A 14,274-nucleotide genomic window follows, 5' to 3' on the forward strand; every position below is an offset into this window, starting at 1 on the left:
ACTAAGGCAAGAAGGAACCCTTGGAGAACATGTTACAAAGTTCCAGGACTAGCCATAATGGTTACCAGAATATCTAAGGAAAGGATCAGCTACCTATTTATAGAGGGATTAATAGATACAGTTCATGGCCTAGTAAGCGCCTTTGAACCTACCACACTCCAAGAAGCAATCCTAAAAGCCACCCAACTTGATGTTTCCCAAGCAAGGGAAAACAAATACTCTAAACACAAAAAACCAAAAGACAAAAAGTTCTATATTAAGAAAGGGCATAAGAGAGCTTTATTTCTAGGGATGATTGTGAAAATTTAAGGAAAAAAAATTATGCTTCTAATGCAAGGAAAAATGGGGGCCTAGGCATATTTGTGAGCATGATAGGAATAAAGAGATAAAGTATGCTACAAATGCAAAGATGAATGGAGTCACAAACACATCTATCATCTAAAGGACCTTAACCAAAAAAATGTGTGTTTCAAATGTAAAGAAAGATGGGAAGTAGGGTATAAATAAAGGAACAAAAGCCAAGCCCATAATATTGAAGCAAGTTAGATTACCTCAAAGGATAAAATTGGTCATAGTTTGACATTCCTACCCCTTGTGGGGATAAGAAGAAAGTTATTTTACTCCAACGGATGGAACTAGTCATAGTTGAATGTTCCTATTGCTTGTGGGTATAGGGAGCAAGTTAGATTTCCCAAAGGATGGAATTGGTCATAGTTGGATCTATTCCTACCACTTGTGGGATAAGAAGCAAGCTAGATTATCCTAGTCATAGCTGGATGTTCCTGTTGCTTATGTGATTAAAAGCAATTTACATTACTTTAAGGGTTAAAATTGGTCAAATTTGGGCATTCCTACCACTGGTGGGGATAAGAAGCAAACTTTAGATTACCTCAAGGGATGAAACTAGTCATAGTTGGATATTTCCACCATTTGTAAATTATGGGGATAAGAAGCAAATTAGATTACCCCAAGGGATGGAACTAGTCATAGTTTGACATTCCTATGACTTGTGGTATAAGAAATAATTTATTTTGCCCTAGGGGATGGAACTAGTCATCGTTAGAGATTCATTTTGCTTGTGGGATGAGAATCAAGTTAGATTACCCTAGTGAATGGAATTGGTCATAGTTGGATGTTCCTACTTCTTGTGTAATAAGAGGCAAGTTAGATTACCCCAAGAGATTGAACTAGTTATAGTTGGATGTCCATGTCGCTTGTGGGATAAGAAGCAAGTTAGATTACCCTAGTGAATAGAATTGGTCATACATAGATGTTCCTATTTCTTGTGGGATAAGAAGAAAGTTATAATACCCTAAGAGATGGAACTAGTCATAGTTGGATGTTCCTGTTGCTTGTGGGATGTGATGCAAATTCCAATGACTTGGATGTTGTGTTCTAGTGGGCTTCATTGGGTTGGGTAGTTTACCAACACCCTTTCAAGTCTCCTCTTGAACAAATCAATGATCAATTATAAGATTATTAGCTAGTCATCATGTTATCATAATTTGTTTATTCTGTAAATGCTTATTATTTCTTAAGCCACTAATGATAAATTAAGTTCACTTTAGCTTGTTATTGTTGGAATTATTATTTTATTACATGAATAAGTTGATCCCAAATCCTAATATGTCAGAGTACTAGGGTAAATCTATGGATACATTCTAGTCAATAAGAAGGGATCTAATAATATGTGCCTTTGTGTGTATGCTTAGTGTTTATATTTATCCATGTGTATGCTTTGTGTTTTTATGTGTATGCTCTAATGTGTTTCCAACATGAATGCTCCATTAATATCTATGATTATTATAAGCATATTTCTATCATCATGAGATTTCTATTTTAAAGAATAACAAAATTGAACCAAAAGATATAAATTTATTTAAAAAGAATATTAAATTGAAGGTCCTAGATTGTGTGTCATACTTCTCATCCTCATCTTAATATCACATTGTTGGGAATTATTAAGATGCCCCACTTGGGAGTAAAGACAAAACATATCGCAATTCAAAATTATAAGTTGAGTTAATATCACAGTTGCACAGTAGAAGCTAATCACATCCCATGAAGGAATTATGGATGACAAATCTCCAAGGGCTAGGATTTGGATAAAATTGACATTTCTTGAGGACAACAAATTTTGGGAAGGGTGTACTATCATTTTTCTTCCAAAAGAGAAATAGATTGCAACCCTAAGCTCACTAAAAATATATATAATAAAATTTTCAAAGATCAAGGTTCAAAATTCTAATAGAAGTTGACCTAGGCTTAAAAAGGGTTAAGGCCGATTATATAAAAACAAACAAATAAATAAACAATACTTTAATTAGTGTGGTCAACCCTTCCCCCCCCCGATCTCCCCCACTCCCCTCTTGTAAAAAAAAAATAGATAAAAACCTTCAGTTGGGTTGACCTCATGGGGATAGGCACCCAATTTTAGAGTGAAAATATTTTTTTTTAAATTACCTCTTACTTGGCCAATTGACATAAAGAGGTGCACTTTTCGGTGAAGGGGTGTGATTTGGAAGATCTAAATAAGAATCAATTTGACGACATTAGGCAAGGAATTAAATTTGTGTTTCCTACCTCAAGAGTAGACTTTGTGAGAAAAGTTATGAAGATTAGTTTCACAATTTAAGAGCGACTTTGTTTAGTATAACCCTGAATGTTGTGCTCTAAATCTAAGAGAAGATCTCTTTAAAATTCATGAGAATCTGTCTTATATTTATGAGCAGATTTTTTTAGACTTTTCGATTAGAAAGAGAATTGGATCAAAGAAGATAATTGAAGAGGAGTAGATCAAGTATAGGTCTCAACTAGGATTTGTGATTTAGGGTAAAATATTGGGCCATTTAATAAAGGGAACATTATAATGTTGTACTACCTTCTAAGAAAATTCAAACATTAAAATCTTTTTTTCATCATTCTCATGCTTGTTATCATTGTTAATGCTCATAAAGAGATACAAATAGGAGGTGATAATGATGATAAATAGTTATGTTGTGTTAATTTTGAGAGTTATTGATTTGCATGATAGATTTTTTTTGGAGGTCACTTCACATCTATCAATCTATTTATTTTTTATATAATTTCCTTTTTGATATATGTATGAATTTGGTGATAATTTTTTCTTTGAGAATTAAAGGTTTTCTCTTTGTGCTAACCACATCATGTTTGGCATCCCCTAGCTCTTATTTTAGCTATGATATGTCATTTTCTAGAGAAATGAATCATATATATAATAGAAATGCATATAAACGTGGAAATTTACCATTAAAAATATCAAGTTAACCCATTCTTATAGTTGTAGGAATCGCCATATTTTCCCCAAAATGTAAATACTCACTAATATTAGTGAATCGTTCTACAAGCTATGATTTATATGAATGTAGGTAGGCCTTCTCAAATTTTCCCTTTAACAAAAACTTGAGATCCTTCACTTACCTATGTAATATGACATAAATTAATAATGAGAAACTTCTACAATGTTCTCTCTCTCAATATGTTCTCAATTTAAGTTGTGTCCTAAAAATACTTTTGTACAAAATCTCTAAAATACCAAGAAAAAGTATATGTCTTACTCAAAGTAAATCATCTAAGAGATTGCATCATAAAATTAAATACCATTAACACATTAAACGCTTCTAATTTATAATACACATTGAATTACAATATCCACTACTTAGTATATTTTTTATTATACTCCCATAAAAAATGACTCCAACATGTTTAGTATCCTATGTTATATGAGAAACCAATTTGTTCTACATTGGAACTGATTCCTAATATCATAATTCATGTGTGTGTGTGTGTGTGTGTGTGTGTGTGTGTGTGTGTGTGTGTGTGTGTACATATATATATATATATATATATGTGTGTGTGTGTGTGTGTGTGTGTGTGTGTGTGTGTGTGTGTGTGTGTGTGTGTGTGTGTGTATGTATATACATGTATATGTATATATATACATGTATATGTATATATATACATGTATATATATACATGTATATGTATATGTATATACATATACATATACATGTGTGTGTGTGTGTGTGTGTGAGTGTGTATAATTGTACCATCATAAGAGACTTCTATTCAAGCAATGATCATCATAGATGTTTTAATATAATTAATATAGGTTCAATTACCCTAAATTACTTGGTAGCTTATAAATAAATAGTCATGAATATCCTTAAATATAGTTGGAAGAATTAGTTGCTTTAAAATATGCATTTATCCTTCACTATTCAATCAATCTTAATAATTTTAGCAAAATCATACATATTTAAAATATGCATAAATAAATATTATCTCTTTGTACAATATTAATGTTCATGTTTTAAAATGTGAGAAAAATCATGGTTTTGGCACCATCAACTTTAATCTCCATGTATAAAACAAAAATAGCACAAAATGAGGAGTTAATATAATAGTGAGTGCATTCCTTTGATGAGATAAATTGTATGATATACTATGACCCAAATAGATTGCAAGGAATTAAAATTATCCCCTAGGATCCTCTTACCCACCAATATATTAGCCACAAACATATGAATTCAAGGTTGGGCAAGAGCATTGATGCGTTCAAGATATAAGGTCAAACAAATATGTAGGTGGTATGCTATATTGGTTGATGTGTAGCATGAATGTCATGTGAGAATAGGTTGTGGAGGCATGCTAGCATGTAAGATAAAACTTTGTGGAGAGTAGATGAACCTAGGATGATGATCAAAATTTTAGATTATGGCCAGATCTTGGGGTTTTTTTTTAATTTATAATCATACTCAATAGTCCATAAATAGAGAGAGGAAAATGTATAATAGGTGTTTATAACTAGCTATAAAAATAGAGGAGAGGTGGGATGATAGAAAGGATTAAAAACCAATAAAAAATCACAAGACAAAAATGGAATGAATGAAGTAAAAATGAACAAGAGATATGAGGATATATAAATGAGAGAGGAATAATAAACATGATAGCCTTAAACTAATATTATATTATTGAACATATACATATCTCTCTACCTCTATATAAATCACTTCATATCTCCATCTTTATCTTTCCATCCCTCCCTCTTATTCATTCTCACTATTTACCTCTCTAGATAAATTTATCTCTTTCATCTCTATCTATTCATCTTGTTAGCTCTCCCTCTCCTCTCTATCCCCACCCCCCACCTTCTCCCCCTCTCTCTATATTACAAACACAACACTATCATGTTGGTAATGGAGTTTGATTATCTTCTAGATCTACAGGTTTTATTTCACTCCTTTAAGTGAATCCATATTTTTTTTAAAGTTATCACTTCCTTATTGAGATATTTGTTGTACAAACAAGTTCATTTGTTAAACTCTTTCCAATTGACCTCATGTATTGTAGGTAAATGTATGCAAGACATAGACCAAAAAAAATTCAAATTGATCTTCAACACCTCTTCGGCATTACCCATTGCACACCAAGGTGTCATTGCTAGTGTGTACAACAATGTGAGAAGCTTTGGTTCATAAGGTAGTTGAACTTCCTTTCAAAATACATAAAATTTCATTCAACACACATCCTATAATTCTCTATGATAGTGGCTATCCAGCATATGAAGTATTGTACCTAATGGAATGGAGCACTTAATAAAGTAGAGAGGAACAAAAAGTACTAAGATAGGAGAGCTTAAAATAGCAATCTCCTCCTCAGTATCCATCTTGTATGAAGAGATGTCCTGACTAAGATCAAACATTCACTAAAATAGAGAGATAAATATCAAAAGTGATCAAAATGATTTCAAAAAAGATAATTTATCTGTTGCATTCACCTACTTAGGGTTGAACATACATTATACATTTTACCATTACAACTCAACAAAGTATTTTCATGAACAATATTGTGGACCAAAAAAATCATCTAATAACCTCTAAAAATATTATCACAATCTATGTCATTCTTAAAACAAATTAGGATCCAAATTGCAAGGGGGTCCATAAGATCTTCAATTAGTTTTCCCGTCAAAGAGTGCATACTATCTAGTTATCGAAAGACAGATATGTACCATCAGTAGGTGTGGATCCATCCTTATTGTTTTCTTCCACCTTCTCATGTGATTTCTTCACCCATGTCATCTTCATCTTCTCCTTTTCTTCACCGATATCAATCTTCTTTATTAGACCAATTGTCCTCTCATTATTTCCTCTATAGAACCTAAAACTTTATCCTAATTTGTTGAAGTTATAACAAGTTGGGCCCTACTACAAACTATTTTTACTTCTTTTGACATCAGATCTACACTCAAAATCCCTGTGCTTAAATTTTTTTCATGCATAACAATATATGTTGAATGACTGAACATTTCTATCATAGTTTATTTTCACATATCCATTCCATACCATCCTACTTCTACACTCATTTTCTTTATGTCCAAACTTATTATAAGAGTAGAACTAACCATTAAATAATTGAGATCTGATTTGACTTCTACATTTTCTAGCTCTATACCTGAACTTATTGCATGAAAAATAGTTACCATTAAAGGTTGATGGCTTGAGCAAGAGGGTTCCTCTTGACATTCTTCTTCTTGTAAAACAACACACAAATTTTTTTTATCAGATTTATCATTTTAATCAAAATTCATTTCATCTAACATTTGCATAAAAGTATATAATTAAAATTGCAAGAGCAACAACACATGATCATTAAGAAATTTATGTGAAAAAGCCAAACTAGGAAAAACCATGGTGAGAACTAGTAATGACCAAGGAGCTCACTACCCTTGAAATAACTTAAAAAGATAAGGTGCACAACCTTAGGTAAATATACAAAAATAAAATGAAAACACTGAAGATCACTTGGGTATGTGCAGGATCATGGTGTGCCAAAACAGGCCCTTAAGTGGCAATGAAATTTTAGAAATTCAAAGTTATGCAGCTTGACATGAAAATTTGAATAAGTTGTGAACATTATTTTTAAAATATGTAAGAAGAGAATATATAGAAAATTGAATGTAGTTTCTAAGCCACTAGTTGTTTTTTGGGGAAAAAAAAATCCTATTTGATGAAAATTTCAAATTTCAATGCAGTGGTACTAAAATTTCAGGAAAAAAATAAGAAGTAGACGTATGTTTGACCATCCTAATCACAATCAAATCATAATATTTTTTTATAATATTTATAATAAAAGTATTAGACTCGTGTTCGGATGTGACACATATTTTTTTTCAATTTTTTATAAAATAAATAATTATTGATGAATTTTTTACTACAGCTTTTCAGAAATTCAAAAACTCCTACGTCTGACCACCTTAAATTGGTCAAAACCTTATGAAATTTTTTTTTTTAATTTTTCCCTATAGTGGACGAAGCATAGGATGTGATGCATGTTTTGGATTTAAAAAATATTATACCGTTTGAAAGTTATGAGTGTTTTTCAATCAGCATATCAATCAGGACTATTGTCAGAATTCAATTAGAAAATAAATAATAATTATTTATTAAAGTCAAAATAAGACAAGTCTTATATTGTTGGAAATTTGGGAACGTCCTTAAAAAACCCTTTTCGTTTTATCAATTTTGGCTACAAAAAAAGTCATCGGCCACCAGTGTAAAGTCTGGAAAATCAAGGAATACTGAAAAACATGTTTTTTCAATTGACTTTCCAGGCTTGTCACTTCCAAGCCAAATACCAAAGCATTCCCGAGCCGAAATTTGAAATTTGACTACAAAAATTGGATATCTGATTTTAATCAGTAAATTCTCTAACTAGATTTGCCGATAATTAATTTAATGTTTATTAATATATTAAATTAGTATATGAAATTAGGGAGAGAGAGAGAGAGAGAGAGAGAGAGAGAGAGAGAGAGAGAGAGAGAGAGAGATTAGCGGAGAGACAGAGAGACAGAGAGACAGAGACAGAGAGATAGAGAGACAAAGACAGAGAGATAGAGAGAGATAGAGAGAGGGGGAGGGGGAAGGGAGAGAGAGAGAGATAGAGAGATTAGGGGAGAGAGAGAGAGAGAGAGAGAGAGAGAGAGATAGAGAGATTAGGGGAGAGAGAGAGAGAGAGATGGGGAGGGGGAAGGGAGAGAGAGATAGAGAGAGAGATTAGGGGAGAGAGAGAAGGAGAGGGAGAGAGAGATTAGGGGAGAGAGAGAGAGAGAAAGAGAGATTAGGGGAGAGGGGGAGAGAGAGATTAAGAAACCATATGACCCAAAGCGACCCAATATGGTGTCATAATGGGTCATATGGTGTCCTAAGGGGTCATAAGGGTTCATGGGACACCATATGACCCCTAAGGATGACATACGACCCCTTATGATACCATATGGTGTCATTAGGGCTCATATGGTGTCCTAGGACACCATATGACCCCTTAAGACACCAAATTGTGTCGTTATGGGTCATATGATGTCCTAAGGGGTCGTAAGACACAATATGACCCAAAGAGACCCAATATGGTGTCATTAGGGGTCATATGGTGTCCTAAGGGGTCATATAATATCTTAAAGGGGTCATATGACATAATATGACCCACTAGGACACAATATGACCCATAACAACCAAATATGGTGTCTTAAGGGGTTATATGGTGTCCTAAGGGGTCGTAGGACACCATATGACCCCTATGGACACCATAGGACCCGTTATGACACCATATGGTGTCGTAAGGGGTCATATGGGGTCGTAAGGGGTCATGTGGTGTCCTAAGGGGTCGTAGGTTACAATATGACCCCTTAGGACACAATATGACCCAAAGCAACCCAATATGGTGTCATAATGGGTCATATGGTGTCCCAAGACACCATAGGACCCCTATGGATACCATAAGACCCCTTAAGACACCAAATTGTGTCATTAGGGGTCACATGGTATCCTAAGGGGTCATATGGTGTCCCATGAACCCTTATGACCTCTTAGGACACCATATGACCCCTAATGACACTATATTGGGTCGTTTTAGGTCATATTGTGTCCTACGACCCCTTAGGACACCATATGACCCCTAACAACATGATTTGGTGTCTTAAGGGGTCATATGGCATCGTTAGGGGTCATATGGTGTCCATAGGGATCATATGGTGTCTTGGGACACCATATGACCCCATGACACCATATTGGGTCGCTTTGGGTCATATTGTGTCCTAAGGGGTCGTAAGACACAATATGACCCAAAGCGACCCAATATGGTGTCATTAGGGGTCATATGGTGTCCCAAGACACCATATGACCCCTAACGACACCATAGGACCCCTTAAGACACCAAATCATGTCATTAGGGGTCATATGGTGTCCTAAGGGGTCATAGGACATAATATGACCCCTTAGGACACAATATGACCCAAAACAACCCAATATGGTGTCATTAGGGGTCATATGGTGTCCTCAGATGTCATAAGGGTTCATGGGACACCATATGACCCCTTAAGACACCAAATTGTGTCGTTATGGGTCATATGTTGTCCTAAGGGGTCATAAGACACAATATGACCTAAAGTGACCCAATATATTGTCATTAGGGGTCATATGGTGTCCTAAGGGGTCATATGATGTCGTAAAGGGGTCATATGACACAATATGACCCACTAGGACACAATATGACCCATAATGAAATAAATATGGTGTCTTAAGGGGTCATATGGTGTCCTATGGGGTCGTAGGACACCATATGACCCCTATGGACACCATATGGTGTCGTAAGGGGTCATAGGACACAATATGACCCAAATCAACCCATTATGGTGTCATTAGGGGTCATATGGTGTCCTAAGAGGTCATAAGGGTTTATGGGACACCATATGACCCCTTAAGACACCAAATTGTATTGTTATGGGTCATATGTTGTCCTAAGGGGTCGTAAGACACAATATGACCCAAAGCAACCTAATATGGTGTCATTAGGGGTCATATGGTGTCCTAAGGGGTCATATGATGTCTTAAAGGGGTCATATGACACAATATGACCCATAACAACCAAATATGGTGTCTTAAGGGGTCATATGGTGTCCTAAGGGGTCGTAGGACACAATATGACCCCTTAGGACATAATATGACCCAAAACAACCCAATATGGTGTCATAATGGGTCGTATGGTGTCCCAAGACACTATATGACCCCTATGGACACTATAGGACCCCTTAAGACACCAAATTGTGTCGTTAGGGGTCATATGGTGTCCCATGAACCCTTATGACCTCTTAGGACACCGTATGACTCCTAATGACACCATATTGGGTCTCTTTGGGTCATATTGTGTCCTAAGGGGTCATATGGTGTCTTACGACCCCTTAGGACAACATATGACCCATAACAACATAATTTGGTGTCTTAAGGGGTCATATGGTGTCCTAAGGGGTCGTAGGACACCATATGACCAAATTGTGTCGTTAGGGGTCATATGGTGTCCCATGAACCCTTATGACCTCTTAGGACACCATATGACCCCTAATGACACCATATTGGGTCGCTTTGGGTCATTTTCTGTCCTAAGGGATCATATTGTGTCCTATGACCCCTTAGGACACCATATGACCCCTAACAAGATGATTTGGTGTCTTAAGGGGTCCTGTGGTGTCGTTAGGGGTCATATGGTGTCCTAAGGGGTCGTAGGACACCATATGACCCCTAATCTCTCTCTCTCTCTCTCTCTCTAAAATATGACTAATAAAATTCGATATCAGATTTCTGCCATCGCCATTAATGTGGTAGTTCAGTAAATAAAAGGCGGCAATGGGAAAATTTTTGAGGACCACAAATTTATACATTAAAATTGGATATCCGATTTTTGTACCAAAAAAAGAAAAAAAAGCCTTGTGGGCCATTTTATGGATTCCAACGGCCAACAGTCTGCATATTTTGTTTTTTGTCGAGGATCATAGGTTTTCAGACAGGTTGAGACAAATTTGTGCTTTTGGGAGATTCTTAAAGTGAAAACTTACATTGTCAATCACGTAGGAGCATATATGTGGAAGGAAATGGGGAGTAGTAGTCGTCGGAAGTCTAAACGCAAAAGAAAACTTTCAAATGACCAAATTGAAGTGTATAGAGAAAGAGATAGAGAATGTCATAGGAGGAAAAGACAGGGTATGTTAAATATTACTAATGTTACTTCAAGTGAAGAGGAAATTGAATTTTAAAATGTGCCACAAGTTATTGAAAATGAAAATGTAGATTTTGAAAGTGAAAATATTGAAAATTTTGAAAATGTTGAAAGTGATAATGAAAATGCTCAACATGTGGAAAATTTTGACATAGGAGGTGAAAATGTGGAAAACTTTAACATTGAAGGTGGAATTTCTCAACCAAGTGAACCATATGTAACACCTAATTACTTTAGAAATGAAGACCCTCTCATGGATGAAAGGCAAATTCCAAATCCAAGACCTTCAAGAACCCCAAAATGGTTATTTGAAATTAATGACAACATTATTGAGAATCTTGAAGGCAAGAGGTCAACAAGAACCGTTTGGTTGTGGGCTACACAACTTTTCAACCAAAATTTTAGGAATAAGACATTGACCGAGAAATGCCAACTCTTTGTTCAATTGCTAAAGATGATAAAGATGAGACCATTGCTAAACAAATTGAAGATTTGTATGAACAAGAAGATGGAGACAAATTATATTATTGCAAAATATCTATTTGACACTCTCAATTCTATTGGAAAGAATACCAAAGAAAGATATAAGAGATTCGATCAAAGAGTGATTACAACCTCCTTAGTAATCCATCAATTGAGGAAGGCTCGTCAAATGAGACAAACTTGTGTTGATTTTAACATAAACCGTAAAACTTTGGATAGAGTGCTTGCATGAAGACAAAGACTTGACGATCCACTTCAACAAGATGCATGGGCATTTGGTGGGAGGCTTCCACGTGTTGATAGAAATTTGACTGACAATGTGAAGGAGGAGATTCAACAATTTTGGCACTCTAATTCTAGAGTGTCACCCAATGTAAAGGACATTTTGAAATTAAGAATCGGCAACCGAGACCGTACACCGCATCCCAAACATTTCTTGGAATCAAGCCAAACAATGTTGTACAAAACATTTTGTGAATTACATCCTGTTTATGGTGAAAACGGATAACAACAATATTGAAAGACTAAATGAATTCAACCACAAAACCCTAGCCTAACAACGACAAAGATCCACCATAACATTTGAAGATTACCTAAGACAATGCAAATGAAATGAAATCACAAAGATTATACCATCACATGTCCAATACGGTTTGGATCTCCATTCTTCCTATCTCCATTGATCTTGCTTGATATATTTGCTCTCAGATTTTATGTGTGCACAAGAGCTCAACAAAGAACGGAAATGTGGTTGCAAGTAGGATTGCATATGAAAGAGTGTAGTCAATCGATCAAGATGCATAAATTGATTAGCGTTGATAATGAAGTATCCTCTTATATAGAAGACACTATATGAAAAGGAGGGATAAGATTGAGAGGTGTAAAAGATAAATGGTCGGCTATGATTAGAGGGTGGGTAGAGAAAATAAGAAAATAATGAGAGGGTAGGTAGTGTAGGAATTAAGAGATGGATGACATGTGTCATAGGTAGAAAATGTTAATGAATTAATTAAATAAATAAAGATTTATTTAATTAATAGAGGAAGTGGGATCAATTAAATAAATAAGATATTTATTTAATTTAGGAAAAGGATAATTTAAATAAATAAATGTATTTATTTAAATGAGAAATAAGGGTAGAAGAGGATAAATGAATTAATTAAATAAATAAAGATTTATTTAATTAATAGAAGAATTTGGCTCAAATAATTAAATAAATAAAGATATTTATTTAATTAAACTGGACAATTTTAGGTGTCTACATTTTGCCCCTCTTGGAGACAATGCAGCTTGTTGCGTTGTTTCAAAGAAGATAATATGAACTGATACAAAGTTGCCCCAAGATGGGAATGGTATTCCCCCTCGAGAGATTGGATGAAAAATGTCTAAAAAGATCACAGACAATCTCTCAATAAGAAATAAAGGGCTAGAATGGATTGACCGGATAAAGTGACAGAGTCACGGGATAAAGAAGACTAACTCAAGAGACGAGGGTTAGGGCTAGGGCTAGGGCAGTCTATAAAATAGACCATGAGGGGAATACATCCTCATTGTCATCCACACATCCAAGAGCTTAGAGTGCAGAGATAGAATAGAGCAGTAGCAGTCAGCAGCGATGGCATTGGTTCACAAATTTGATCGTGTTCGCCGATTTCAGAGGCCAGCAGATGCAGGAGAGACGGTGAGTACCTCAAAACCTCCTTGTACTTTGTCACAGTAAATGTTTTCATAAATGCATGTTAGGTAGTGCATTTAATGCATTTTAGATATGTCAAGCAGGGTCAAAAAAAGTCAAGGCGCGTCTGTGCTGGTGTCAGGTGCGTCTTGGTTAGCTAGGCGCATCTGTGTTTGTGTCAGGCACGTTTGTGCAGAGTATAGGCACGTCTATGTATTTCAGGCATGTCTGTGCAGAGCAGACGTGTTTATGCAATATGTAAGTGCATTTATGTCAAAAATGTGCATTTATGTCTTCTAGGTCAAATCGGCATTTCTATGATGAAACTACGTTGTCGATTGGATAAGCTGCTGAGAGGATACACCCAAGCAGGTCCTCTAGGGAAGACTATGATAGCAGATAGGGCTAGGATTGACAATTCTGTGATAGAACATATGTTGCCAATTAGGAAACTACTCAAGAGGATACACTCAAGCAGAGGCCCTAGAATAAGATAGATCAAGGCACTTTGTGATGAATAGGGAGTACCAAGACATAGTACTTTGTGATGAACAGAGAGTACTAAAATATGAGTAGCACTTTGTGATGAACATGGAGTGCAAAACACGTAGTACTTTGTGATGAACAGGGAATACCACTAGGATAGAAGCAACACTTTGTGATGAACAATGAGTGCCACTAAGATAGAAGCAACACTTTGTGATGAACAGTGAGTGTCACTAGGATAGAAGCAACACTTTGCGATGAATAGTGAGTGTCACTAGGATAGAAGCAACACTTTGTGATGAATAGTGAGTGTCACTTTGACTAATACAGTTGATTTGCTTGACTGCAGGAGTACCTACCTATGCTGGAGTCACGGGAGAGATTCCCGTCAACTCAAAGGTTACGACCGGAGCTAACATTTGAGGACCAAGTTGCCATTGAGGTTATGGATTTGAGATTTATTCTGTATGTGCCTGAGTTTTGGGTGAACATGGGGTTGCTGACTGCGCTGGCTGAGAGATGGTACTCAAAGACTTGCAGTTTTCATTTGTCGATCGGTG

The sequence above is a fragment of the Cryptomeria japonica genome, chromosome 4, assembly GCF_030272615.1.
Source record: "Cryptomeria japonica chromosome 4, Sugi_1.0, whole genome shotgun sequence".
Classification (NCBI taxonomy): Eukaryota; Viridiplantae; Streptophyta; class Pinopsida; order Cupressales; family Cupressaceae; genus Cryptomeria; species Cryptomeria japonica.